This window comes from Camelina sativa, chromosome 5, assembly GCF_030686135.1.
Source record: "Camelina sativa cultivar CO46 ecotype springtype chromosome 5, ASM3068613v1".
In the NCBI taxonomy this organism is placed as follows: Eukaryota; Viridiplantae; Streptophyta; class Magnoliopsida; order Brassicales; family Brassicaceae; genus Camelina; species Camelina sativa.
This window is the reverse complement of record NC_141884.1, coordinates 14314881-14341014: the sequence shown is the minus strand read 5'-3', so window position 1 is coordinate 14341014 and position 26134 is coordinate 14314881. Positions and strand designations below refer to the sequence as shown.

General features: G+C 35.4%; 1 non-coding gene across 50 annotated transcripts; it reads left to right on the top strand.

Annotated features, from left to right (window-relative positions):
- The first annotated feature begins 3348 nt into the window (after window positions 1-3348).
- On the top strand, window positions 3349-25625 carry LOC104786843 (uncharacterized). Of its 50 annotated transcripts, XR_015556996.1 has the most exons (97): window positions 3349-3487; window positions 3597-3717; window positions 3838-3903; window positions 4028-4082; window positions 4178-4261; window positions 4368-4429; window positions 4570-4672; window positions 4758-4850; window positions 4930-5004; window positions 5086-5154; window positions 5239-5262; window positions 5410-5482; window positions 5599-5786; window positions 5895-5929; window positions 6125-6188; window positions 6463-6534; window positions 6668-6730; window positions 6841-6894; window positions 7211-7285; window positions 7366-7434; window positions 7519-7542; window positions 7687-7753; window positions 7835-7931; window positions 8043-8142; window positions 8232-8273; window positions 8526-8580; window positions 8811-8895; window positions 8983-9079; window positions 9174-9268; window positions 9436-9487; window positions 9569-9686; window positions 9791-9886; window positions 10110-10198; window positions 10311-10442; window positions 10564-10667; window positions 10748-10841; window positions 11083-11182; window positions 11269-11463; window positions 11593-11678; window positions 11777-11969; window positions 12055-12167; window positions 12346-12427; window positions 12537-12670; window positions 12758-12880; window positions 13014-13097; window positions 13184-13250; window positions 13324-13378; window positions 13504-13595; window positions 13734-13784; window positions 13879-14007; window positions 14142-14234; window positions 14354-14478; window positions 14564-14657; window positions 14764-14847; window positions 14933-15005; window positions 15087-15124; window positions 15273-15394; window positions 15521-15585; window positions 15670-15692; window positions 15788-15873; window positions 15993-16193; window positions 16282-16347; window positions 16458-16565; window positions 16670-16716; window positions 17035-17120; window positions 17206-17298; window positions 17378-17452; window positions 19805-19873; window positions 19958-19981; window positions 20129-20201; window positions 20283-20421; window positions 20517-20592; window positions 20683-20724; window positions 20977-21031; window positions 21262-21346; window positions 21434-21530; window positions 21623-21688; window positions 21864-21916; window positions 22041-22137; window positions 22230-22323; window positions 22423-22504; window positions 22585-22662; window positions 22764-22898; window positions 23015-23076; window positions 23161-23236; window positions 23398-23471; window positions 23569-23657; window positions 23780-23836; window positions 23935-24047; window positions 24136-24280; window positions 24396-24492; window positions 24574-24658; window positions 24742-24814; window positions 24923-24952; window positions 25087-25164; window positions 25247-25335; window positions 25467-25625. It is a non-coding gene; the product is annotated as an uncharacterized LOC104786843 (transcript). The 50 variants fall into 50 exon arrangements; XR_015556994.1 differs by lacking the exon at window positions 23015-23076 and having other exon boundaries at window positions 14564-14618; window positions 15350-15394; window positions 23932-24047; window positions 24923-25005; XR_015556997.1 differs by lacking the exons at window positions 10564-10667; window positions 23015-23076 and having other exon boundaries at window positions 8067-8142; window positions 9591-9686; window positions 11269-11321; ... (1 more) ...; window positions 23932-24047; window positions 24923-25005.
- The last annotated feature ends 509 nt before the right edge of the window (window positions 25626-26134 follow it).

Here is a 26134-nt window from a genome sequence, read left to right as displayed (position 1 = left end):
TCTGTTTGGACTTGTTTGCCTAGATTCCTTTAAATTCTACAGTTTGTCTCAAAAGGAATGAACTTGGGGCTTCCATCTTTGGTTGATTCAAGTGTAATGAGCTTCTTTTTTCCTGGCTTTGATTGATTGGTTGTGTCACACGTTTTTCTCTTTTGCGGGTGTCATTTTCCCCAAATTCAATTCATAAGCAGATTGTTTATTTTCTGTATGAACGATACAATCATACAGATTGTGGAGGCAATGGGATTTTTATGTTGATTTGAATCTATCTTCTCGCCTATCATCTTTTTTTTTGTTCCCGAATAACACAACTTCCTGTTATATTAACAATTACCTCTGTTATATTCTGTCTCAGTTGATCTTAGATCTCTCGGCGTTCCATGTTACCTCTTTGCAGGTTTCTTATTTCTCTCTGTTTCCTTATTAGGGTTTGTGAAAATTTTGATTTTAATCTTAAATTTTATTATACTTTGTACTCTGTTAGTAATTTTGTATTGAATGTTTATATGTCTTGTAGGTATGCTTAAGGCTAGACCTGTGGTTTAAGATCACCTTTCATTTGAATGCCAGATTACTAACTGGTTTCTTTCCCCTTTATCTCTGGTTGTCTTAGCTACAGCTCTGTTTAGTGTTTGATCATACTCTCATATGCTTGTGACGTGGGCTTTTTCTTATGTGAAATACTCCCGTCCTTTATAGGTATATTGAGGATGCATGGGAGGCTAGTTTTGGTATGTCTCATGACCGTTGTTAACTAATAACTAGTGAGGTTGCTTCTCTATGTTTGTATTTTATCTTACTCTCATATGCTGGATTTTTCATCTTTGGTTGATTTAGGTTTCATGAGCTGCTTTTTCGTGGGGTTTGATTCTTGGTTATTTTTTTTTTGTTATAGTTCACTGGTATTTAAAAGAAGTAAGCTTTGTGTTCCTCACTAGTTTCCTCAAGGATTGTTCTCAATTGGTATTGTTTCCTTTTTGTTATTATTTCTCCTCTGTATGTCTTATTGTATTTTCCATGAATCACTCTTTACTCTCATCCTTTGTAGTCTACTCACAGTCAAATGAGAGATGATCATAACTTCCTTTTAAAATGGGTTGGCACTGTATTTTCTGTCTTATTTATGATGGATGTGTCTACTAAAGTAGTTTTTTGCATTGACCATCTTTAAGTCTGAGCTTCTCTGATGCAGAAATCTAGACATGTATTGTTTATTCAGCTTTTCATTCCTCTTTCCTTTGTGGATCTTCTACAATCTGTTGATTTATATTGCCTCCATTAAGAGAAGAGAATGAGTCTTCTATAGTAGCTGGCCCAATCCGTTTGTGTCGTCTCTCTACAGCTTTTGTGTGAGATCCTTTTTTAAAAACAAACAGAGAAAATCATATGGATAGACTCTGAAGAATTTACAAAAAGGTTTCAGAACTGAGCAAAGGCAGTGTCAAAATTACAAATCATTAATGTGTACGTTGACCAAAATTGAACTCCATAATCACTTAGTTTCCTAATAAATTCAATATATATATATATATATATATATATAGATTTTATGTGGAAACACTATTAGACAAGCTGGTTTGATCCTTTGGTTAAGTTTATTAGAATATATTTCCGGTTTATCCGTAACCTTTGGTATATAAGTTTTAAATTTGTTACAATTAAGAAATAATTAAGAAAGCTATTTCACAAATCTCTTTGTTCATCGATTCTAGCTATCATTGTAACAATACCGGTTATTTCTTTACGCGACCCGAAAACCGTAATCTGTTTACTCGGTTTGATATGAAACCTAAAACTCTAGACAAATGGAAGATAACTTGTGGTGCAAGTACCAAATGTTTAGCAAAGAAACGTGGAAATTTATGAATGTTACCGTCTTAAACCATAACAATATATAAAACCACGCAAATCTGTGTATTCTACCTTTTATATGGAGTTAAATAATGGATCATATTAATATCAAATAAATAAATTGTTGACAAAGAAAAACTTAAGACGACATTGATTTTGGTTCATGCAGGTCGATCGAATGACTTGGTAGTTGTCGCAGAGATGGGAGATGAAAAGGAAGGAGAGAAACGCGGGAGTGATGAATAAGAGGAGTCGAAGAGGAACCATATTAGAATGTGTGGGATGGGATTTGTAAAGCCGATAACTTAGAATCCTCCACATATATTCACAATCCTTTGTCTTCGTTCTCCTTCTTCGTCTTCTTCATCTTCTTCATATTCCTATTCATGTTGCTTTCATGGCTCAATTAAAATGCAAAGAGGATCGAAACAAACATGAAACGATGATTCGAGCTTTTTAATACTTTATTTTGGTGAGAAATTAGACGATCAAAGTGAAAGAAAAGAGATGGTAGATTTAATATTAGCTTTATTTTCGACTGTATGATGAGTAGAAGTGCTGGTTTAATTTGGTTTGCGTTGATTTTCTAGCAAACGTATAATTTATTTCCGGTTTAGTTTCACTGACCAACGAATAATAAAGAAGGAAAAATGAATGAATCGAGCAAAATAGAAGAAAAAAAGGAAATTATGCATATTCGAAAAAAAAATAAGAAGCCTTTGCTCGATATCGCGTCCTCAATCGTGTTAGTGTTTTCTGACCGTTGGAGAAGAGATCGCATGATAAGACCAATAAAAAGAAAAAAACTTTACATGAATCTCTCTAACGGTCACTTTAGAAATTTACCAAAGAAAAAAAAGAAAAAATTTACATGAATCTCTCTAACGGTCACTTTTGATATGGACGCGCACGCTTCTTCTCTATGATTACGTCTTCAAGGGTTTTGTTCCTCTCTCTCTCTCTCTCTCTAGTACAGTATCTTCTCTCGCTCGGTCTGTTTCGTTGGTGGTTACATTCTTCTAAACTAGTCTCTCTGATGTTTTTCTTTGAATCGATCATTGGATTTTAATTCTTTTCTAGGGTTTGGTTCCTAACTTGTTGTTTCTGTTTAATTTCCAGGCTTTTATCAATCGATGATGTTATAATGGGGCGACGGAAGAGCAAACCTGAACAAGGTCGCAGTCGCAGAAGAGAGGCGCAAGAAAGAACAAAATTGGTAAAGCTTTTAAATTTAATCTTTCAATGATTTCTCTCTCTCTCTCTCTCTCTCTCTCTCTCTACGATAAGGTAACAGATACAACAACTCGAAAAACCCTAGATCCAGATCAAGGTCACCGAATCTTCCTAACCCTTGTTGTTTGTTTGTGTTCACTTCATCATTCATCACTAACTCTAACATCTGCTCTGTTTTTTTTTTCCCTTGGGTCGTGAATGATGACGAAGAAGATGATCGTTGAGGCCTGAAACGATGGCGTTTTGGAAATTCTGCGAATTGGGGCTTTTGGTGTTAGTTGGCGACCCATAGGGTCCATTAATTGAGACGTCGTCGTTTTTTTTTGGAGCATCGTCTTCTTCCATCCCTTTCTCTTTTTTCAAAACGGAAGAGAGGAGAGAGGAGTGAGGATCTGAGCTTTTGGTATTGATAAAGAGCAGTACCTTATTCTTCTTAATCTCTACCGATTCGCTTTTAATTATTAGCTTTGATTGATTTATTTGACTCTTTCTCTCTCTCGTTGATGATTCAGAACACAATCGTGACGTTGATGGTGCGGTGCCGTGAGTGACATTCTTCTAAACCCCCGACCCTGTCTCTGATTTTGGTATTAAACCGATCCGATCATCTACTGAGTTGTGAATTCGTCTAGGGTTTGGTCTCTTCCTCTCAATTGTTTTTTAATTATGTTCATATTTTTACCTCTCGCTCCCTCTGTCTGTTTACTCTTCTTCTTAATCCCTAATTAAGCAAGTTTATTCGTGCTCTTGCAGGTGGTTTTTTGGAAGCGAATCATCATCGCCCGCTCCTCCTTCGGAATTTTCACGCCTCCTTAGACGGTTTGATTTATTTAACATGTCCTTGTGTATGTTGTTGTAGATAAGATTCCTGGTGAATTATGCTATTATTGATCGCTCTCGCTCTGTCATTCTTCTTCCTTACGCGTCTGTGATTGTCTTGCAGGTTGTTTTGGGAGGTGAATCTTTGATCCGATCATCATCGTTCACCCTCTTCTTGGGTTTGGTCTCTATCTTTCAATTGAATTCTTCTTCTTCTTAATGCGTCTCTGTTTTTTTGTTTTGGTTCGCCTACGTAAGTTTCTTCGTCTTGCAGGTGTTTTGGGAGAGAGAGCGTCTATGAACCGATCCTTGCTCCCCCGCTTCTGAGTTTTCACTCAACACCCCCACCCCCCCTACGGTTTGAATTTATATATTTGTTTTTTTGTCCTTCTGTTGTTGTATATTTTCTGGTGGATGATGCTTTGATCGATATCGCTATTTGCTTCTTTTTGTATGTCTCTTAGGTCTGCTACTAAGTCTGGGCTCCTTTGATGCACAAGGCTCGACATGTATGTGGTTTATTCAGGTTCTTGTTCTATTTCCCTTTGCTATCTCTTTCTTTGTTTTTTATGAACTAGATTTTGAATTTTGGCTTCCTGAGTTTTGGACTGTGCTATCATGGACTTTTCAAACATGATTTGGTCCTTTTGATTGGATGTTTTCCAGGTCTCTCTTTGATGCAGATAGTCCAAGCACCGAGATTACAGTGTGGGAGGTTCCACGAGAAAGCATTGTGGGAGTGCCTATGCTTTCTGAATTTAACTTTCAGGTTACCTCGCATCCATAAACCTTTTTGCTCTAAACGTATCTCTATTATTTGTTTCTGAATATTACTTGCCGTTTTGTTATTTCAGGTTTTGGATGCTGCTTTTACCAATCATTGATGGCTTTGACTGATCTACCTCAGGCGTTCTCATGGGTTCTTTGCTCTAAGCGCATCTCTATTAGTAATTTGTTTATGAATATTCACTTTGTTTTTGTTGTTTTTTTCTTCCTAATAACATGATTCCTACTTTGTTATTTCAGGTTTTGGATGATGTTTATATCAATCAATGATGGCTTTGATTGACACGCTTCTTCTCTGTGCTGTGTCTTTAAAGGGTTTGTTCTTCCTCTTAACACGTCTTTTACTTCTTCTTCTATTTTTTATTTTTACCTTACGTTTCTTTCTTAGTTTTGCAGGTGTGTTTTAATTTGCAAGCGAATCATGCTCTGATCTAAGTTTTAATTGCACGGGATGGTTGAAGCTATGTAAGTTGACTTCTCTGAATACCATACTTGATCTATTAATGTATGTTTTGCTTGTTTCTGGCATTAATGGTGTTCATATGTTAGGCGTTGGAATGTCCGGAGAATAAGGTATTTGTCTTGCTTCTTTCTCTTTTTGTTTTTTATCCTTAAATGTTGAAGGTGACTGTGATGTTGGTAGATTCTAAAGTTATATGTTTATGTATTAGGATTGATTGCTTCACTGAATTTTTCCTTTGTTGTTCCTTGTTTATGTAGAGAACCGTTGCATCTCCATCTTCAGCTTCAGTTTCCTGCAAGCCCAAAACCTCTGTGAATTGGGATGATGTTGGTTAGTGTTATCGTAGCATCTCCATCTTCAGCTTCATCATTCATCGCTAACTCTAACATCTGCTCTGTTTTTTTTTTTTTGTTTTTTCCCTTGGGTCGTGAATGATGACGAAGAAGATGATCGTTGAGACCTGAAACGATGGCGTTTTGGAAATTCTGCGAATTGGGGCTTTTGGTGTTAGTTGGCGACCCATAGGGTCCATTAATTGAGACGTCGTCGTTTTCTTGGAGCATCGTCTTCTTCCATCCCTTTCTCTTTTTTCAAAACGGAAGAGAGGAGAGAGGAGTGAGGATCTGAGCTTTTGGTATTGATAAAGAGCAGTACCTTATTCTTCTTAATCTCTACCGAGTCGCTTTAATTATTAGCTTTGATTGATTTATTTGACTCTTTCTCTCTCTCGTTGATGATTCAGAACACAATCGTCGCCAACGTGCTTGCTTAATTAAGGTAACAACATAATAAACTGGTTCTACTGATTTGATCGATGAATTTTATTATCTGTTCCTTTGTGTTGCTTTGAGATTTGTTTCAGTGTTTCTCTTCATATATATATATATTTTTTAAACAATTTGCTTAACTGGGAATTTTTATTTATAATTTTTTCTTAAAACAATTTGCAATTTGCTTAACTGGGATATGAAGTGGAATTTTGATAATGGTGCTGGTTGTTCCTGTTCTCCTACTGTCACACCACATTGATATAGAGGTATGTCTGATTTAGCTTTATTTTTATGATGATGGTCTCACTATCTATTGATCTTACTTGTATTCTTGTTAATGACGAGATTTTGTTGTGACTTGTGGATTGCATTGATTCCATTATGGCAGGTAATGAATTCATTCGATGTGCCAAGGTCTTCCAATTTCAGATTGCTGATGCGCTTTGATCAGATGTTATTTTGCCGAATTGGTTTTTCTTTTGGTGTTGCATTATAGCTCAATAAATCCTCACTGACTTGCTTCGTGTTTCTGCTTTGAAGGTGGCTTTCTCCATTGCTATTTATTCTCCGCCTGCCGTCGTTAAAGTTAACGCCATACTTACAGTATCTCGGGTTAGTTATCTGTTTCTTGTGTTGCTTTAAGTTTTGCTAATAATGATCAGTGCTTCTTCGTATTATTAAATTTGAAAACAGTTTGCAATTTGATTAAATGGGAATTTTGTTGTTGTATTGACATGATTTGAAGTGGAATTGATAATATGGTGTTGGTTCTTCCTGTTCTTTTAGTGTCATCACCACATTGATATAGGTATGTCTGATTTAGCCTTATTTTATGATGTCAAACTATTTCTCTTTGTGATTTCATCATCTTCATAAAGTTGTTACCTTTATCTGTGTGTTTTGATTGCATATCCACAGCCTGACATCCTTGTTCGTGGTTTTGCTGGTTGGAATTCTAGGTTTTCCTTCAAGGTACCCTCTCTTCTTATTGACACTCTTGTAGTCATTCCATCACTGATCGAATTGGTGATGCTTTTATTTGATGGATCTTTTTTCTCTTCTCTTGTCTACATCTTCAGGTCGTAGTATTCTTCCTCTTTTACCGATTTTTTTTTTCTTTTTCTTCTTTCTATAGAAGTGAAAACACATCTCTGTCTCTCTTTGTTGCAGATCATGAGGAACCAGGATTACTGTGTTTGATCTCTATTAGTAATTTGTTTATGAATATTCACTTTGTTTTTGTTGTTTTTTTCTTCCTAATAACATGATTCCTACTTTGTTATTTCAGGTTTTGGATGATGCTTATATCAATCAATGATGGCTTTGATTGACACGCTTCTTCTCTATGCTGTGTCTTTAGAGGGTTTGTTCTTCCTCTTAACACGTCTTTTACTTCTTCTTCTATTTTTTTTTTTACCTTACGTTTCTTTCTTAGTTTTGCAGGTGTGTTTTAATTTGCAAGCAAATCATGCTCTGATCTAAGGATTAATTGCACGGGATGGTTGAAGCTATGTAAGTTGACTACTCTGAATACCATACTTGGTCTATTAATGTATGTTTTGCTTGTTTCTGGCATTAATGGTGTTCATATGTTAGGCGTTGAAATGTCCGGAGAATAAGGTATTTGTCTTGCTTCTTTCTCTTTTTTCTCTTTTTGTTTTTTATCCTTAAATGTTGAAGGTGACTGTGATGTTAATGATATGTTTATGTATTAGGATTGATTGCTTCACTGAATTTTTCCTTTGTTGTTCCTTGTTTATGTAGAGAACCGTAGTATCTCCAGCTTCAGTTTCCTGCAAGCCCAAAACCTCTGTGAATTGGGATGATGTTGGTTAGTGTTATCGTATGCTAATCTTCTTGTTTCCCTTTTTGATGGAATATGTGGAAACACACTTATGCTTAATTATTGCAGCTGGACTTGATGGAGCTAAACAAGCTTTTCTGGAGATGGTTTATACTACCGGCAAAATGAAGAAATATGTTCACTGGTCTTCGGAGACCAGCGAGAGGTATAAATTTGCAAGTTTGGCTTCTTCACTTCGCTTCGCTGGTGAAAGATTTATTACAAACGAGTTTGTTCGTATATCTTTTCCTCTCATACAAAGGCTTAACACCTTCAGGCAATACTTGTTTCATACCTTCAGTGCTGCAATGCTTAACTCACACCAAGCCCCTTCTTGAGAGCCTTCTCTCATACAAGAGTCAAAAACCCTTGCAACTGTAAGAATCAAGAGTACTTTGTCCCTTTTTTTTTTAAACTAGTTTGTGTATTGAATGTCTTTTTACGAAAATATCTCCCTTTGATGCAGATGGTGGATGCACCGGGACTGATATGATAAACCTTTCTTCAGGTATGTCATCTTTTTAGTTTCTTCTGTGCTACATCTTTTTATTATCATCTTCTTTATTGCAACCACAAGATCCGTTGTTCTGTTAATGTCAAAACCCTTGCAACTGTAAGACCCCCAAAAAAGGATTATTCTGTTTTCCCGATTCTCTTGCTGTGTACACACATTCAGATGATCATCAATTCCTTCCTAAACGAGTTTATTCTTTTACTTTTTCCTTTTTAACTAGTTTTTGTATTCATTGCCTTTTTTTAGGTCTGCTAACTCTAAGCTCCTCTGATGCAAAAGGCTGGACATGTAGTTTATTCAGGTACTTCTTCTGGTAATATATGTCAGCTATCTCTTTTTTTAATTGACTGGATTTTGAATTTTTGACTGTGCCATCAGGGACTTTTCAAACATGATTTATCTCTTGCTCTTCCTTTTATCGATGAGTGATGGTTTTGATGGATGGTTTTTGTTTTCTCTGCACTACATCTCTCAACCGATTTTTTTTTCTTTCTATATAAGTGAAAACATCTCTGTCTTTCTTTGATGCAGATCGAATAGGAACGGGATTACAGTGTGGGAGGTGCTGAGAGAAAGCATTGTGGCAGTGCGTATGATTTTAGAGTTTAACTTTCAGGTTACCTTTCATCCATAAACCTTTTGCCTAGCGGTTGCTTTATCTAATATGGGCTATTGTTGGTCCTCTGTTTCTGGTGTTTCCCAGATGTTCTTGCTGTGTACACGCACATTCAGATGAGAGATGTTCCACGATGTCTCGATTGAGATAAACCAGATGGTGTTTGGTTTCAGAACTGCCGCAGGCTCGTATAAGCATTATTTATGTTTTTTTACCTGTCTTGGTTTCCCTATCTCGAATTCTTGTATATAAAAAGTTGCTTTTTTCTGATTCTTCAGGCATTGGAATCTTTCTATGAGAAGTTCGATCCAGATTTCATCAACATCAGCACAAAGGCCAGAGAGGTGTTGCAGATCTTAATGAAAATTTCCAGGTACGTGTCACTTATCCTTGTATTACTATTGACCTCTTGTCTCAGCCATATACATTTTAAGGTTTTCAACGATAGTCGTGGCATCTAAAATTGGCTTGAGTTATAGAAGAAAACAGTCTTAGCATATAATTCTATCTGTAATAAATTCGTTGTGTTTATGCGTGCAGCTTGTAGGAAAAGATGCGCTAGCAGAAGGTAACAAAATCACCTTGAAAACAGGTAAGATTTCTTGGCTCCCTTCGTTTTGGTTTAGTTCTCTCTCTTTCTCTAAACGGGTTATATTCACTCACTCTCAAACAGGTAGGATTTTTTTTTGTTGCAGGGAAGTTCAATCGTGGTCTCTCCATACTTAATATAAGCTGTTGCAGCAAGGCCGATGTTTGACTGATAAAGAGACTTTCATTTTGTGTGCTCTCAGGTGATGCATTGAATCAGTAATTTCCTTTTTTACTTTCTCTCTCTCTTTGTCTGACTCTCTCTTTCTCTTTTATCTCAATGCTCGTTTTATCTTTTGCATTGCAGCTTCATGTTTATTTTCTTGTGCTTGATGATGCATCATGGACAACTCTGTCACACGTCGTGGTCACTGGTCAGTATTGTTCGTTCAGACGGCCAAAGGTTTGTATGATACAATTGTGTGGTTCTCTTTACTCGTATACTTGTTTTGCTTGTTCTTGTTGTGAGATGGGTTAAAGCTTCTTTTCTTCTTTTTTCAAATGTTAGCGGAATGCTAATTTTCTTTACCTTATATCAATATCAAAGTGTGCTTTTCAAGTTTCTGGTTTAGTTATTGACAGCGTTTCATAGTTGCTGGTATCATAATAAAAATCTTTTTGTCCAGGTTCTAGGAGCCAACATATGAGGATTGTCTCAACCTGATTGCTCGTGTTCCTGTTGTAGCTGCGTATGTTTATCGGAGATTAGTGAAGAGTATATATTTCTGTGATCTTTTTCATGTTTCTTGTAGCTTCTGAGTTTTCGGTACTGATAGTGTACTCTTTACTTCTATTTTTGTATTTAACTTTCCACTCAATCATTGCAGGATGTACAAGAATGGTGATTCCATCCCCTCAGATACATCTTTGGATCATGGTGCAAATTTGTTTTCCCACATGTTGGGATTTGGTGATGAAAAGATGTAAGAGCTCATGAGGCTTTACATCACTATCCACAGGTCTGTATTAATTTCTCCTAAAACAAGCTTCTTGCGTTTATTGTTGTTGTTTTTAAGACTTAAAAGATTTGCCGGCATGACATGATATCTTTGTTTTTCTACTGTTTTAATTTTGCTTTAGTAATTATGAAGGTGGAAATGTCTATATCGTGAATATATGTTCAAGTCTTCAATCTACGTCAGAGCTTCTTGAGTTATTTGTTGTTGTTTTCGTCTATTGTGGAGGTAGCGTGTGATAGTTTTATGGTACAATGATAAGTTGGTAGAAACAAATTCTTAGACTCTTATTTGTCTTGTTGCAACAGGAAGTTCTTTGGATCAAATCAGCTGTGAAGGAATGTGGAGAAAACATATTGAAAGAGTAGTTACTATGTTTGGAAGACAGTAAACAATAGCAAGGTAAAAACACACAGTTCCTCTACCTGTACATGACTGATGAAAGTTTCAAACAAATGGAGCATGCGAAAATGAATTAAAATTTTGTTCTGAGTCGTCATTTTAATAACCTCAAGTTTGGTCTACCAGTCTCATAGCTTCTAGTAACTAACACCGCCATAAGAGTTTCCCCGCCCCCCTTCTTCTAGTTAATGTTGTAATGGTACTAAATATCTCTGTTGACCTCGGCATGATTTGTCTGCAGGTTGTTCCAGGCTATGGACATGGTGTTCTGCGCAAAACTGATCCAAGGGCAAAGAGAGTTTGTCTTGAAGCATTTACCTGATGACCCTCTTTTGCAGCTGGTACTTTTTTTTTTTTCTTTCTATTCTGTTGTGCTCTCAAAGTTCTATCAATGTCCAGTGGCTTACAAATATTTTCTACTCTGTAGGTGTCAAAAGCTTTACGAAGTTGTGCCACCCTGTTCTCACCGAGCTTAGAAAGGTAGTATCTCTATCAATTCTAGTATAACAGGGGATCGTTTCATGTAATGGATTACGCTGAAAGTATGACAAGGCTTGCGAACTCCTTTGCCGATCATTTCGAATTTGAATATACTTGCAAATACTATGATGGCGTGTTATAGGTGAAGAACCCCTGGCCAAATTGGTCTTTTGTGTTTCATATTCCGCTTTTTCTTTATTAAAGTGAAACGAAACAGGAGTTTTTGCTCTTTAATGGGGTTTCTTTCTTTCTTTTGGGTGAAACGAAACAGTTGGTGTGTTCCTGCGTTCCTACCCGGACGGACGATGGTTTATTCGACTCTGCTTTTTTCTTGTCAGTCGCCTGGCGTTTCTAACTGTAAGTAACAACATCATTCGAACTCATTAAAAAGGTATATACAAATCTTAATTAATGGTCTTGTTTCTTTCTTTTTTTTCTTCTTTTGGGTGAAACAGGTGTGTGTGGTGTTCGTGTTCGTGTTCCAATCTAAAGGGCAATGACTCAGACTTTTTTGGAGGACCAAGTAGATTCAGAGCATAAAAACGGATCCGACATGAAGCCATAACTAAGGTGTCTGCTACATGTTCTTGATCACACCTTCTTGCTTCCTCTACCAGCAACTCAGCTTCTCTCTCTCTCTCCTCCATGGTTTGCCTTCCAACTTTGCTTTTCGTTTTGTTTTCTTATGGATCCGACAATGTGCCCTTTGTAATAACATGTCTCTTTCTCGTAGGTGCATGTTGTCCATGGAGGATACACAAGGAGCCAAGTGAAGAGCCCAGATGTTTGTTCTGTTGGCTGGTGGACTCGAGGTAGGAGGCTGCAAAGCCAAACTCAAAGGCCAAGGTTCTATTTTTATTCTTTGTTTTCTATCTTACAGGTTTTTATGTTTCTTTCCCTCAACGTCTTTCTAATCTCATACTTTGCTTCTCTACTTGTTTTCCTAGCCAAACTTATTCTCTGTTTTTCCTTTCTTATGGATCCGACATTGTGCCCTTTGTAATATCATTTCTCTTTCTCGTAGGTGCATGTTGGCCATGGAGGATACACAAGGAGCCAAGTGAAGAGCACTCAAAAAAATTCAGCATTTACTCTTCACTGGAGAGGTACAGGTTTTGAGTATTTTTTAATTATATTGTTAATTGCTCATAGCTTGGTGCTTGGATGATTGGTTCACCCTGGTTCTAACAATTTTGGAATCTTTGTTTTATATAGGTGATATTTCCATGGATGTTTGATGAGATTCATGCCTTGAAGCCATTCAAAGCTGCCGCTTATCTCTTAGCCAGCCAAGAAGGAGGATTTCGCCTCTCCATTATATGATTGTTGCTACATTAAAAACTAACAAGGTTTGTTTCTTAGAATCTTTCATCTGTTTTTCTTTTCTTATGGATCCGACAATGTATGATCTGTTTTCACATGTCTCTTTCTGGTAGGTGCATGTTGGCCATTGAAGACGCCCAAGGAGCCTAGTAAACACTGAAGAGCCCAGATGCTTATTCTGTTGACTGGTGGACTCGAGGAAGGAGGTTGCTTGCAGAGCAAACTCAAAGGCCAAGGTTCCATTTTTTTCTTCTATTTTTGATAGTTGTTTGTTTCACTTGAGCTCAAATTAGAATCCTCTTGGCGGTTTTATAGTTGTTTCACTTTTTCAATACTATGGAAGGGTGGCTTATCATGGCTATGCTGCAGATTGTACTGTGATATAGCAGCATAGCCCTGCTATACCATTCATGATGATGACTACTCTTGTGTTGATTGCTGCACAGGTGACAAGTGGGTGCTTTATTCTCTCCTTTTCATTTTATTTTTGTCCATATATACTCCCATGTGTCTAATCGAAATTAATAATTTATCTTTAGGTTCCTGCAGATGGAGTTTTAATATCCGGCCACTCTCTTGCCCTTGATGACTGGAGAGAGCACAATCGTGTGTTTTCGTGTTTCCTATTTGACTCTTTTATCCTTTCTACTATATAGTATGACTAAAGGTTGATTTGCAGGTGTGGAGGCTATCTGCTTGTGAGAAAATGGGATCTGCCACCATTATTTGCAGCGGTAAAACTAGAACACTAACGTTAAATCGTGTGTTTTCTTGTATCCATCCTATCATAATTAAATTGTCTACTTTCTCGTCCCACTTTGGTATAACTCCTAATAGTCGACTTCCTTTTTCTTGCTAGGTTAACAAGGACTCTTGCAAAAAAATGCCGCTCTCATAAGTAATGATGTAGCTGCTATTTCATGTGGTGACATTCCACTTACCGCTGTGCAGGTTTGAGTTTCTACTTTCTCTCTTTCTCTATTGTTCTGATGCTTTCTTCTCTTCTGCAGCTGTCAATTACTAACCCTAGGCCTTTGTTTTACAAAATCTTGGTTATAATTAATAGAGTGGCCATTCTTTCAAATGTAGATACTACACTGCTTTTTGGTTGTCTCAAGGAGTCTCGTCATCTGATCACAGGTACATCCACAAACATACTTTTGCGATATTGACAATTCTCTTTGAAAAAAACCACATTCATCTTTGTGATGTTGTTTTCTCTTTCTCGTTTCAGCTGATATGGGACCGGGCTTTTGGACTGCCACTAGAGCGGAGAGTGTAAACATGGAGAGGTTACATGTCCTCTAATAGATGAAACTTTGCAACTCCGTGGGGTTCTTAAGCTCTCCCTAAACCACCATAGGTTAGCTTTTTTTCTTTTTTACATCTTCTCATATAATTTGGTCTCATTGCTCACTCCACCATCGTTGTTGTTGGTTGATAGCAATAGATTGAAAATCCTGGATTGGATCTAACTTCCTTTATCTTGTGTTTTAGGATTATCCGGTTCTTTGGTGTTAGTTTTACGGACTCGTCCAAAGCCTGGGGGATCACAGGTGGTGGTTATGCAACTTTTGCCTTTTCAGGCTGGTAACGTTTTCTCCTTTAATATTGATTTGGTTTCTTTGAATCGATCATTGGATTTTAACTTGCTTGTTCTTTTCTAGGGTTTGGTGTTTCTAACTTGTTGTTCTGTTTTTTTTTTCCAGGTTTTGGGTGATGGACATGCTTCTTGTATGTGATACGTCTTCAGGGGTTTTGCTCTTCCTCTTCCTTTTATCGATGAGTGATGGTTTTGATGGATGGTTTTGTCTTCTCTGCACTATATCTTTAGGTAGTGTTCTTCCTCTCAACTGATTTTTTTTTTTTTTTTTTAAATCTTTTTAAGTGAAAAACATCTCTATCTTTCTTTGATGCAGATCTTATAGGCACGGGGATTACAATGTGGGAGGTTCTGAAAGAAGCATTGTGGGAGTGCGTATGATCTAATTACGTCTTCATGCGTTGTCATGGGTTCCTTGCTCTGAACGCATCTCTATTTGCTTCTGAATTTTCACTTTTCACATTTATTTGGTGGTTTTTTTTCTAGTTACTTGTTGTTTTTTTCTTGTTGGTTTAGATTTGTGGAGGAGGATCGGTTGATTGGTGATGGCTTCGACTGATCCCTGTCAGTTGTCACTCCTATTCATGTTATTCTTCTAGGGTATGGTTTCTAAACTGAATCCCTTAAAAGCCTTTCTCATTATGTTTTCATGCAATTTTTACCTCTCTTTGCTCTGTTATATTAGATTTTGGAGAATGCTTTGATCGGTGGGTGATGGTTTTGATAGATCGTTATTGTCTTCTGCACTAAATCTTCAGGTAGTGTTCTTCCTCTCTTAACCGATTGTTTCTTTTTCCTTCTATACAAGTGAAAAACATCTATGTCCCTCTTTGATGCAGATCTTAGAGGCAACCGGATTACAGTGTGGTTTATTCAGGTCTGCTAAGTTTGAGCTCCTTAATATATGTCACCTATCTAATTGTTTTCATCAAGTACTGGATTTTGAATGTTGGCTTTGTGAGTTTTGGACTGTGCCGTGAGGGACTTACAAACATGTTTTGGTTTCTTTTTGTTGGATGTTTCAGGTTTCGAGTAATATTGCTCATCTTCCTAGTGACACTGCATCTAGGCTTTTAGCCTAAGACCCCGTCTTTTGTTACAGATATTCAAAGTTCTATAAGAGAGAAGCATCGTCAGCTTATTTCAGGTTTTGGATGATACTTTTATGGATCAGTGATGGCTTTGATGGACACGCTTCTCCTCTCTGCTATGTCTTCAGGGGTTTTGTTCTTCCTCTTAACACGTATTTTACTTCTTTCTTCGTTTTTTGCAGGTGTGTGTTTGCAAGCGAATTATTATCTGATCTAAGGATTGGTTGCACGGGATGGTTGTAGCTATGTAAGTTGACTTCTCTGAATACAATACTTGATCTATTAATGTATGATTTGATTGTTTCTGGCAGCATTGGTGTTTATATATTAGGTGTTGGAGTGTCCGGTGATAAGGTATTTGCCTTGCTTCTTTCTCTTATTTTTTGTTCCTAAATGTGGAAGATGACTGTGATGTTGGTAGATTTTTAAGTGATATGTTTATGTATTAGGATTGATTGCTTCACTAAAATTTGTTAAGGCATCAACAGTACGTAGCATCTCCATCTTCGGCTTCAGTATCCTCTACAACGTCAAGGTATAGAAGTAGACCATCACAAAAGACTCCAGCTCCATTAGGTGGCATTGCAATGTTATTTACTCGCAGTATATATACGTTATTTATAAATAACTAAATGTTACACTTTTTATTTTTAGGTAACGCTCTCTCTACTGCGAGTAAAAACCACATCACTATTCATATCTTCTTCTTCTTGTTCTATTTTTTTCTGTTGTTGTTGTTCTTCGTGACGCTGATGGTGCGGTGCCGTGAGTGACATTCTTCTAAACCCCCGATGCTGTCTCTGATTTTGGTTTTAAACCGATCCGATCATCTATTGAGTTGTGAATTCGTCCAGGGTTTGGTCTCTCCCTCTCAATTGCTTTTTATTATGTTCATATTTTTTACCTCTCGCTCCATGTGTTTGTTAATTCTTCTTCTGTGCAGGTGGTTTTTTGGAAGCGAATCATCATCGCTCGCTCCTGCTTCTGAATTTTCACACTTTCTTAGACGGTTTGATTTATAACTTGTCCTTGTGTATGTTGAAGTTTCCTGGTGGATTATGCTATTATTGATTGATCGCTCTCGCTTTGATTTTTTTTTGTTTTTTTTTTGTCTTGCAGGTTGTTTTGGGAGGGGAATCTATGATCCTCATCATCACTCCCCCCTCTTCTTGGGTTTGGTCTCTATCAATTCAATTCTTCTTCTTAATCACTCCCCCCTCTTCTTGGGTTTGGTCTCTATCAATTCAATTCTTCTTCTTAATGCGTCTCTGATTTTTTTTTTGTTTTTTGGGTTCGCCTAAGTAAAGTAAGTAAGTTTCTTCGTCTTGCAGGTGTTTTGGGAAAGAGAGTCTATGATCCGATCCTTGCTCCCCCTACGGTTTGAATTTATATATTGCTTTTTGTCCTTCTGTTGTTGTATATTCTGGTGGATGATGCTTTGATCGATTTCGCTATTTGCTTTTTTTTTTTTTTGTATGTCTCTTAGGTCTGCTACTAAGTCTGGGCTCCTTTGATGCACAAGGCTCGACATGTGGTTTATTCAGGTTCTTGTTTTCCCATTGCTATCTCTTTCTTTCTTTTTATAAACTAGATTTTGAATTTTGGCTTCCTGAGTTTTGGACTGTGCTATCAGGGACTTTTCAAACATGATTTGGTCCTTTTGATTGGATGTTTTCCAGGTCTCTCTTTGATGCAGATAGTCCAGGCACCGAGATTACAGTGTGGGAGGTTCCAAGAGAAAGCATTGTGGGAGTGCCTATGCTTTCTGAGTTTAACTTTCAGGTTACCTCGCATCCATAAACCTTTTTGCTCTAAACGTATCTCTATTATTTGTTTCTGAATATTACTTGCCGTTTTGTTATTTCAGGTTTTGGATGCTGCTTTTACCAATCATTGATGGCTTTGACTGATCTACCTCAGGCGTTCTCATGGGTTCTTTGCTCTAAGCGCATCTATATTAGTAATTTGTTTATGAATATTCACTTTGTTTTTGTTGTTTTTTTCTTCCTAATAACATGATTCCTACTTTGTTATTTCAGGTTTTGGATGATGCTTATATCAATCAATGATGGCTTTGATTGACACGCTTCTTCTCTATGCTGTGTCTTTAGAGGGTTTGTTCTTCCTCTTAACACGTCTTTTACTTCTTCTTCTATTTTTTTTTTGGAAAAAAGATGGCTAGCTACACGAACTATCCGAGAAAGCATGGTCACACATGCCAAGTATACTATTGTATATTCAACTACACAAATTATATGTATTACATGACCACATGCATGAACTATATGACGTTATGCGGTCATCACCATAGACATATAATTCAGTACACCGGTCAACTGACTCCGGCGAAGACCGGTGTTGACTCCAGCGTTGACCAACATGACAAAAAAAAATATTCTAAATTTTTTAAAATTTTGTTTTTAAAATAATAAATTATTATACTCTAATATATTTATGGTATATTTATATATTATACTCTAATATATTTATGGTATAAATTATTATACTCTAATATAACATATATTTTTTAAAATAATAATAAAATCATTTATGGTTTTTCATGATTAAAAGACATATTCTATTCAATATCCAAATATTTTTTATATATCTCTAATATATTCATTCTTTTTTGGTAAAATATATTCATTCTTATAATTAGTTACTTTTTATTTTTCAAGCTAAAGTAAATAGTTAAATAAAAATTATTTATAATTAGTTTCAAGATATAAAAAATCAATTATAATTATTTTCAAGATAAAAAATCATTGATAATTATTTTCAAGATATAAAAATCATTTATAATTATTTTCAAGAGATATATATATAAAGCTCTGATAATCAGATTATTGAAATATTACAAAATCAATAAAATCAAATTCAACTACTTTCATTAGAAAATAATATGCAAAAGATTGAGTATATGACTCTTTACTCTAAATTTTGCATGGTAAATGTTATACAAAATTTTAGATACTCTTTACTTTAAAATTTACTCTTCAAAATACTCTTTATTAGTGTAAACAATTGTTTTCTTGTCGTTTACTCTATTCAATATGCAAAAGATTGATTATATGACTCTTTACTTTCATTACTACTTTCATTCTTTTCAAGATATAATATAAAGGCATTTGCAAAAATACTCTTATTCTATACATTTTTCAAAACATACCCTTATATCAAATACATTGTTTTGCTAAAATGGTTTTTTATATCTTTATCTTTTATATATTAAAAGTAAATATTGTGAATTTTTGTTGTTGTTGTTTATATGTTATTTTGAGTTGTAAATTTTAAAGTTAAGAGTATCTAAAATTTTGTATAACATTTACCATGCAAAATTTAGAGTAAAGAGTCATATACTTAATCTTTTTCATATTATTTTCTAATGAAAGTATTTGAATTTAATTTTATTGATTTTGTAATATTTCAATAATCTGATTACCAGAGCTTTTTATATATATATATAATTATTTTCAAGATATAAAAAATCATTTATAATTATTTTCAAGATATAAAATCATTGATAATTATTTTCAAGATACAAAAATCATTGATAATTATTTTCAAGATACAAAAATCATTTATAATTATTTATAATCATTTATAAATATATATATTTATCTTGAAAATAATTATAAATGATTTTTGTATCTTGAAAATAATTATCAATGATTTTATATTTTGAAAATAATTATAAATGATTTTTTATATCTTGAAAATAATTATATATAAATAAATATATATATATATTTATCTTGAAAATAATTATAAATGATTTTTGTATCTTGAAAATAATTATCAACGATTTTATATCTTGAAAATAATTATAAATGATTTTTTATATCTTGAAAATAATTATAAATGATATTTATTCAACTATTTACTTTAGCTTGAAAAAAAAAAGTAACTAATTATAAGAATGAATATATTTTACCAAAAAAGAATGAATATATTAGAGATATATAAAAAATTATTTGGATATTGAATAGAATATGTCTTTTAATCATGAAAAACCATAAATGATTTTATTATTTTTAAAAATATATATTTATTATTAGAGTATAATAATTTATACCATAAATATATTAGAGTATAATATATAAATATACCATAAATATATTAGAGTATAATAATTTATTATTTTAAAAACAAAATTTAAAAAAAGTTTAGAATATTTTTTTTTGTAATGTTGGTCAACGCCGGAGTCAACGTCGGTCTTCGCCGGAGTCAACGTCGGTCTTCGCCGGAGTCAGTTGACCGGTGTACTGGATTATATGTCTATGGTGCTGACCACATAACGTCATATAGTTCATGCATGTGGTCATGTAATACATATATATACTTCGTGTAGTTGAGTATACAATAGTATACTTAACATGTGTGACCATGCTTTCTGGGATACTTCGTGTAGCTAGCCATCTTTTTTCCTTTTTTTTTTACCTTACGTTTCTTTCTTAGTTTTGCAGGTGTGTTTTAATTTGCAAGCAAATCATGCTCTGATCTAAGGATTAATTGCACGGGATGGTTGAAGCTATGTAAGTTGACTACTCTGAATACCATACTTGATCTATTAATGTATGTTTTGCTTGTTTCTGGCATTAATGGTGTTCATATGTTAGGCGTTGAAATGTCCGGAGAATAAGGTATTTGTCTTGCTTCTTTCTCTTTTTGTTTTTTATCCTTAAATGTTGAAGGTGACTGTGATGTTGGTAGATTCTAAAGTGATATGTTTATGTATTAGGATTGATTGCTTCACTGAATTTTTCCTTTGTTGTTCCTTGTTTATGTAGAGAACCATAGCATCTCCATCTTCAGCTTCAGTTTCCTGCAAGCCCAAAACCTCTGTGAATTGGGATGATGTTGGTTAGTGTTATCGTATGCTAATCTTCTTGTTTCCCTTTTTGATGGAATATGTGGAAACACACTTATGCTTAATTATTGCAGCTGGACTTGATGGAGCTAAACAAGCTTTTCTGGAGATTGTTTATACTACCGGCAAAATGAAGAAATATGTTCACTGGTCTTCGGAGACCAGCGAGATGTATAAATTACAAACGATTGGCTTCTTCACTTCGCTTCGCTGGTGAAAGATTTATTACAAACGAGTTTGTTCGTATATCTTTTCCTTTCATACAAAAGGCTTAACACCTTCAGGCAATACTTGTTTCATACCTTCAGTGCTGCAATGCTTAACTCACACCAAGCCCCTTCTTGAGAGCCTTCTCTCATACAAGAGTCAAAAACCCTTGCAACTGTAAGACTCAAGAGTACTTTGTCCCTTTTTTTTTTAAACTAGTTTGTGTATTGAATGTCTTTTTTACGAAAATATCTCCCTTTGATGCAGATGGTGGATGCACCGGGACTGATATGATAAACCTTTCTTCAGGTATGTCATCTTTTTAGTTTCTTCTGTGCTACATCTTTTTATTATCATCTTCTTTATTGCAACCACAAGATCCGTTGTTCTGTTAATGTCAAAACCCTTGCAATTGTAAGACCCCCAAAAAAGGAATATTCTGTTTTCCCGATTCTCTTGCTGTGTACACACATTCAGATGATCATCAATTCCTTCCTAAACGAGTTTATTCTTTTACTTTTTCCTTTTTAACTAGTTTTTGTATTCATTGCCTTTTTTTAGGTCTGCTAACTCTAAGCTCCTCTGATGCAAAAGGCTGGACATGTAGTTTATTCAGGTACTTCTTCTGGTAATATATGTCAGCTATCTCTTTTTTTAATTGACTGGATTTTGAATTTTTGACTGTGCCATCAGGGACTTTTCAAACATGATTTATCTCTTGCTCTTCCTTTTATCGATGAGTGATGGTTTTGATGGATGGTTTTTGTTTTCTCTGCACTACATCTCTCAACCGATTTTTTTTTCTTTCTATATAAGTGAAAACATCTCTGTCTTTCTTTGATGCAGATCGAATAGGAACGGGATTACAGTGTGGGAGGTGCTGAGAGAAAGCATTGTGGCAGTGCGTATGATTTTAGAGTTTAACTTTCAGGTTACCTTTCATCCATAAACCTTTTGCCTAGCGGTTGCTTTATCTAAGATGGGCTATTGTTGGTCCTCTGTTTCTGGTGTTTCCCAGATGTTCTTGGTGTGTACACGCATATTCAGATGAGAGATGTTCCACGATGTCTCGATTGAGATAAACTAGATGGTGTTTGGTTTCACAACTGCCGCAGGCTCGTATAAGCATTATTTATGTTTTTTTACCTGTCTTGGTTTCCCTGTCTCTAGTTCTTGTATATAAAAGTTGCTTTTTCTTATTCTTCAGGCTTTGGAAACTTTCTATGAGAAGTTGGATCCAGATTTCATCAACATCAGGACAAAGGCCAGAGAGGTACGTGTCACTTATCCTTGTATATGTATCAATATCGTGACTATTGTCTTAACAATATACATTTTTAAGGTTTTGAAGGATAGTCTTGGCATGTAATCTTGGCTTGAGTTATAGAAGAAAACAGTCTTAGCACATAATTCTATCTGTAATAAATTCATTGTGTTTTTGCGTGCAGCTTGTTGGAAAAGATGCTCTAGCAGAAAGGTAACAAAATCACCTTGGAAACAGGTAAGATTTCTTGGCTCCCTTCGTTTTGGTTTAGTTCTCTCTCTTTCTCTCAACGGGTTATATATTCAGTCACTCTCAAACAGGTAAGATTTCTTGTGTGTTTTGTTTTTTTTTTTTGTTGCAGGGAAGCTCAATCGTGGTCTCTCCGATTGAAGCAAGGCCAATGTTTGACTGATAAAGAGACTTTCATTTTGTGTGCTCTCAGGTGTTGCATTGAATGGGTAATTTCCTTTTTTATTCTCTCTCTCTCTCTCTCTTTTTCTGACTCTCTTTCTCTTTCATCTCAATGCTCGCTTTATCTTTTGCATTGCAGTTTCAAGTTTATTTTCTTGTGCTTGATGATGCATCATGGACAACTCTCACACGTCGTGGTCACTGGTCAGCATTGTTCGTTCAGACGGCCAAAGGTTTGTATGATACAATTATGTACTGGTTCTCTTTACTCGTATACTTGTTTTTGTTGTGAGATGGGTTAAAGCTTCTTTTCTTCTTTTTTCAATTTTCAGCGGAATGCTAATTTTCGTTTCCTTATATCCAAGTGCCAAAAGAGTTCCAAAAGGCATATGAGAATGGATTTCACAAGTCAAAGTGTGCTTTTCAAGTTTCTGGTTTAGTTATTGATAGTGTTTCATAGTAGCTGGTATCATAACAAAAATCGTTTTGTCCAGGTTCTAGGAGCCAACATATGAGGATTGTCTCAACCTGATTGCTCGTGTTCCTGTTGTAGCTGCGTATGTTTATCGGAGGTAATTTTTTTTCATGTTTCTTGTAGCTTCTGAGTTTTCGGTATTGATAGTTTACTCTTAACTTCTATTTTTGTATTTAACTTTCCATTCAATCATTTCAGGATGTACAAGAATGGTGATTCCATCCCCTCAGATACATCTTTGGATTATGGTGCAAATTTGCTTTCCCACATGTTGGGATTTGGTGATGAAAAGATGAAAGAGCTCATGATGCTTCTTTACATCACTATCCACAGGTCTGTATTAATTTCTCCTAAAACAAGCTTCTTGTGTTTATTGTTGTTTTTTCAAGACTTACAAAAATCTGCCGCCATGATATCTTTGTTTTTCTACTGTTTTATTTTTGCTATAGTAATCTTGGAGGTGGAAATTTGTTTAAGTCTTCAATCTATGTCAGAGCTTCATGAGTTTTTTGTAGGTAGCGTGTGATAGTTTTATAATACAATGATTAGTTGGTGAGAACAAATTCTTAGACTCTTATTCGTTTTGTTGCAACAGGAAGCTGCGAAGGAATGTGGAGAAAACATATCGAAAGAGCAGTTAATATGTTTGGAAGACATTAAACAATAGCAAGGTAAAAACACACAATTCCTCTACCTGTACATGACTGATGGAAGTTTCAAACAAATGGAGCATGCGAAAATGAATTAAAATTTTGTTCTGAGTCCTCATTTTAATAACGTCAAAGTTTGGTCTACCAGTCTCACTGTTGACCTCGTCATGATTTTTCTGCAGGTTGTTCCAGGATATGGACACGGTGTTCTGCGCAAAACTGATCCAAGATATGTATGGCAAAGATCTTACATGAGGTCAGTTTATAATTTGTTTATTAAAATTTTAAACTGATTGTAGTTCTTGTTTTTCTCATTATGTAGTGTGACAATATCTTTATATATGCATGATAAGGTATTTATCTTGGAGAGCCAAGCGGGATAAAGACCAGTGCAAATGGCGAAGAAGTTGGGTTCAACACTGAGGTTTATGCTACCCACGAGGTACATGATTGAAAATTTCAGATACAGATTTCCGTGGAAAGATTGTTAAGTACTACGGACTAATATTTTAACGCATGTCTTGTGTTCCCCATATTGATAAAATTGCTCATGTTGCCTTCAAGACAGCTCGGAAACGGCGTGACAAGCTGTGTTCTGTTGACAAAGTTAATGTCTTGGAAGTATGGTTGACAATACATTTTCCTTTACTTGTTTCCCTCTCTTTTGTTTCTTGTTGAGCTCATATAACACTGATGCCAATGCAATTTTTTCTCAGCAGGCCACTATTTTATGGATGAAAGGAGTAACAACACTAGCCTCTGAATATCTTGATGTATGTCACATATGTATGTTGACAATGCTGCGATGCAGCTTGTTTGTGACCCCAAACAGGTACGTGTATTTGCCAACTAGTCAGCGTTGATAACGGTTTGGAAATTGTGTAAATAATTCCAATGAGTTGATTATTTCATATGTGCAGTTTGCATCATTGCTACAAACAACAAATCTGGTGATATATTATCCGGTGAAGCTTCAGTGATCACATGAAACATTGGAATGCTGCCATCTTCTAGTCTCCATGATTCGATATAATATAAAACAATCTGATCTTTGAGTATGCAGTAGTATGATCTTGTCTAAACATAAACCCTTCATGTTTAATACAGCGACCTGGACTCTTTAGACCTTTACATGGTTTTGCACCTGATACTGCTTGATAGGTTCTAACTTTATTTTCAGATCAATTGGTTCCTACTATAGCTTTCAAGGTCTCTCTGAGTGTTAAATGTAAATGGAATTTTGGGTGGTGGTTTCCTCGCTGCTGGATTATATTTGAGTAAACACTTACCTACTTGTCATTTTCTCATCTTTGATCTCACCAGTATATTCAAAGTTTTATGTGTTTTGTTATCTGCAGATTGTACTGTTACAGGAGGCTTCCTTCAACGCTTCAACATTGGCTTTGATGGACATGTTTCTTCTATGTGCTACTTCTTCAAAGGGTTTTGTTCTTCCTCTTAACACGTCTTTTACTTCTTCTTTTTTTGTTTTGTTTGTTCCTTACGTTTCTTTCTTCGTATTGCAGATCTTTAGGAAGCAAACCATGATCCAATCATCTCGTTTCTAATCCATGTTATTTTCTTCAAGCGTTCTCATGGGTTCCTTGCTCCAAACTCATCTCTATTTGCTTCTTTATTGTCACTTTGGTTCGGTGGTTTTGTCTTATCTTCTAGTTACATAATGTCGTTTTTGTTTTGTTGGTTTAGATTTGTGGAGGATGATCCTGCGATTGATCGGTGATGGCTTTGACTGATCGTTGTCACTCTCTTACTCTTGTTGCTCTTCTAGAGTTTGGTTTCTAAATTGATCATTCAATGCTTTTTTATTATGTTCATGCGATTTTAACTCTACTTGGCTTTGTTAATTTTAGATTGTGGAAGAGGATGCTTTGATCGGTTAGTGATTGTTTTGATGGCTTGTATTTGTCCTCTCTGCAGTTCATATTCAGGTAGTCTTCTTCCACTTAACCGATTTTTTCTGTTTCTTTCTATATAAAGTGAAAACAACATCTCTGTTTCTCTTTGATGCAGATCATGAGGAATTAGGATTACTGTGTGGGAGGTTCAAAGAGAAAAAACAAACATTGTGGGAGCGTTTGATTTCTGAGTTTAACTTTCAGGTTGCCTCGCATCTTTACACATTTTTGCCTATCAGTTGTTTTATTCAATATTGGCTATATTTTTACTGTTCACAGATAGGCTAATGTTTTTCTTTGCTTGTATTCGGTCGTGGAATGTCGAGAATGTGAAGGAGGTACGTGGTTCCATTTTGTTACCTATTCATCTACCGTACTCTATGTTACCTCGTTGGTGGTTTCTTCTCTTTTCCTTGGAGGTAACACCTGTTTCGTTTTAACATCTAATCGAAGATTCAATAAAAATCTAAATATAAAATCCACCCATTTGAGAATTGAAACATTAACCATACAAAAATATGGCAGGCCTACTTACCATTAACGAATCGAACTCAGGGACAAACGATAGATTTGAAAAACTTAAGAAACAAAAAGTTTACAAAACAAAGATTAATGATGACTGGGTTTAGAAACTATAAGAAACATCAAAAGGGTCGAATTTATTCTGTAATACATTTGTTAAAACACCAATGAATACGCATATCTACACCAGACATACTGTTCAGTTATTGGATGAGAAGAGAGAATAAAAGACTCCTTGCAGGAATTCACGCCAACAAAAAGTATATAGATAGATTGTAAACCAGAACAACTGAAATGGTTGAAAGAATTCCAAATATATAGATCTGAAAAGAGGCAATTGAACATGTGTTTTTACATAGAGAAACGTTGATTCGGCAGGGCTAAACAAAGATAAGCGACGATTTGGGGATGGAAGAGAAGCACCTTTTTATTTAATAAATTAGCGACATCAGATTTGATCTAAACCGTTGGATGAGAAAAT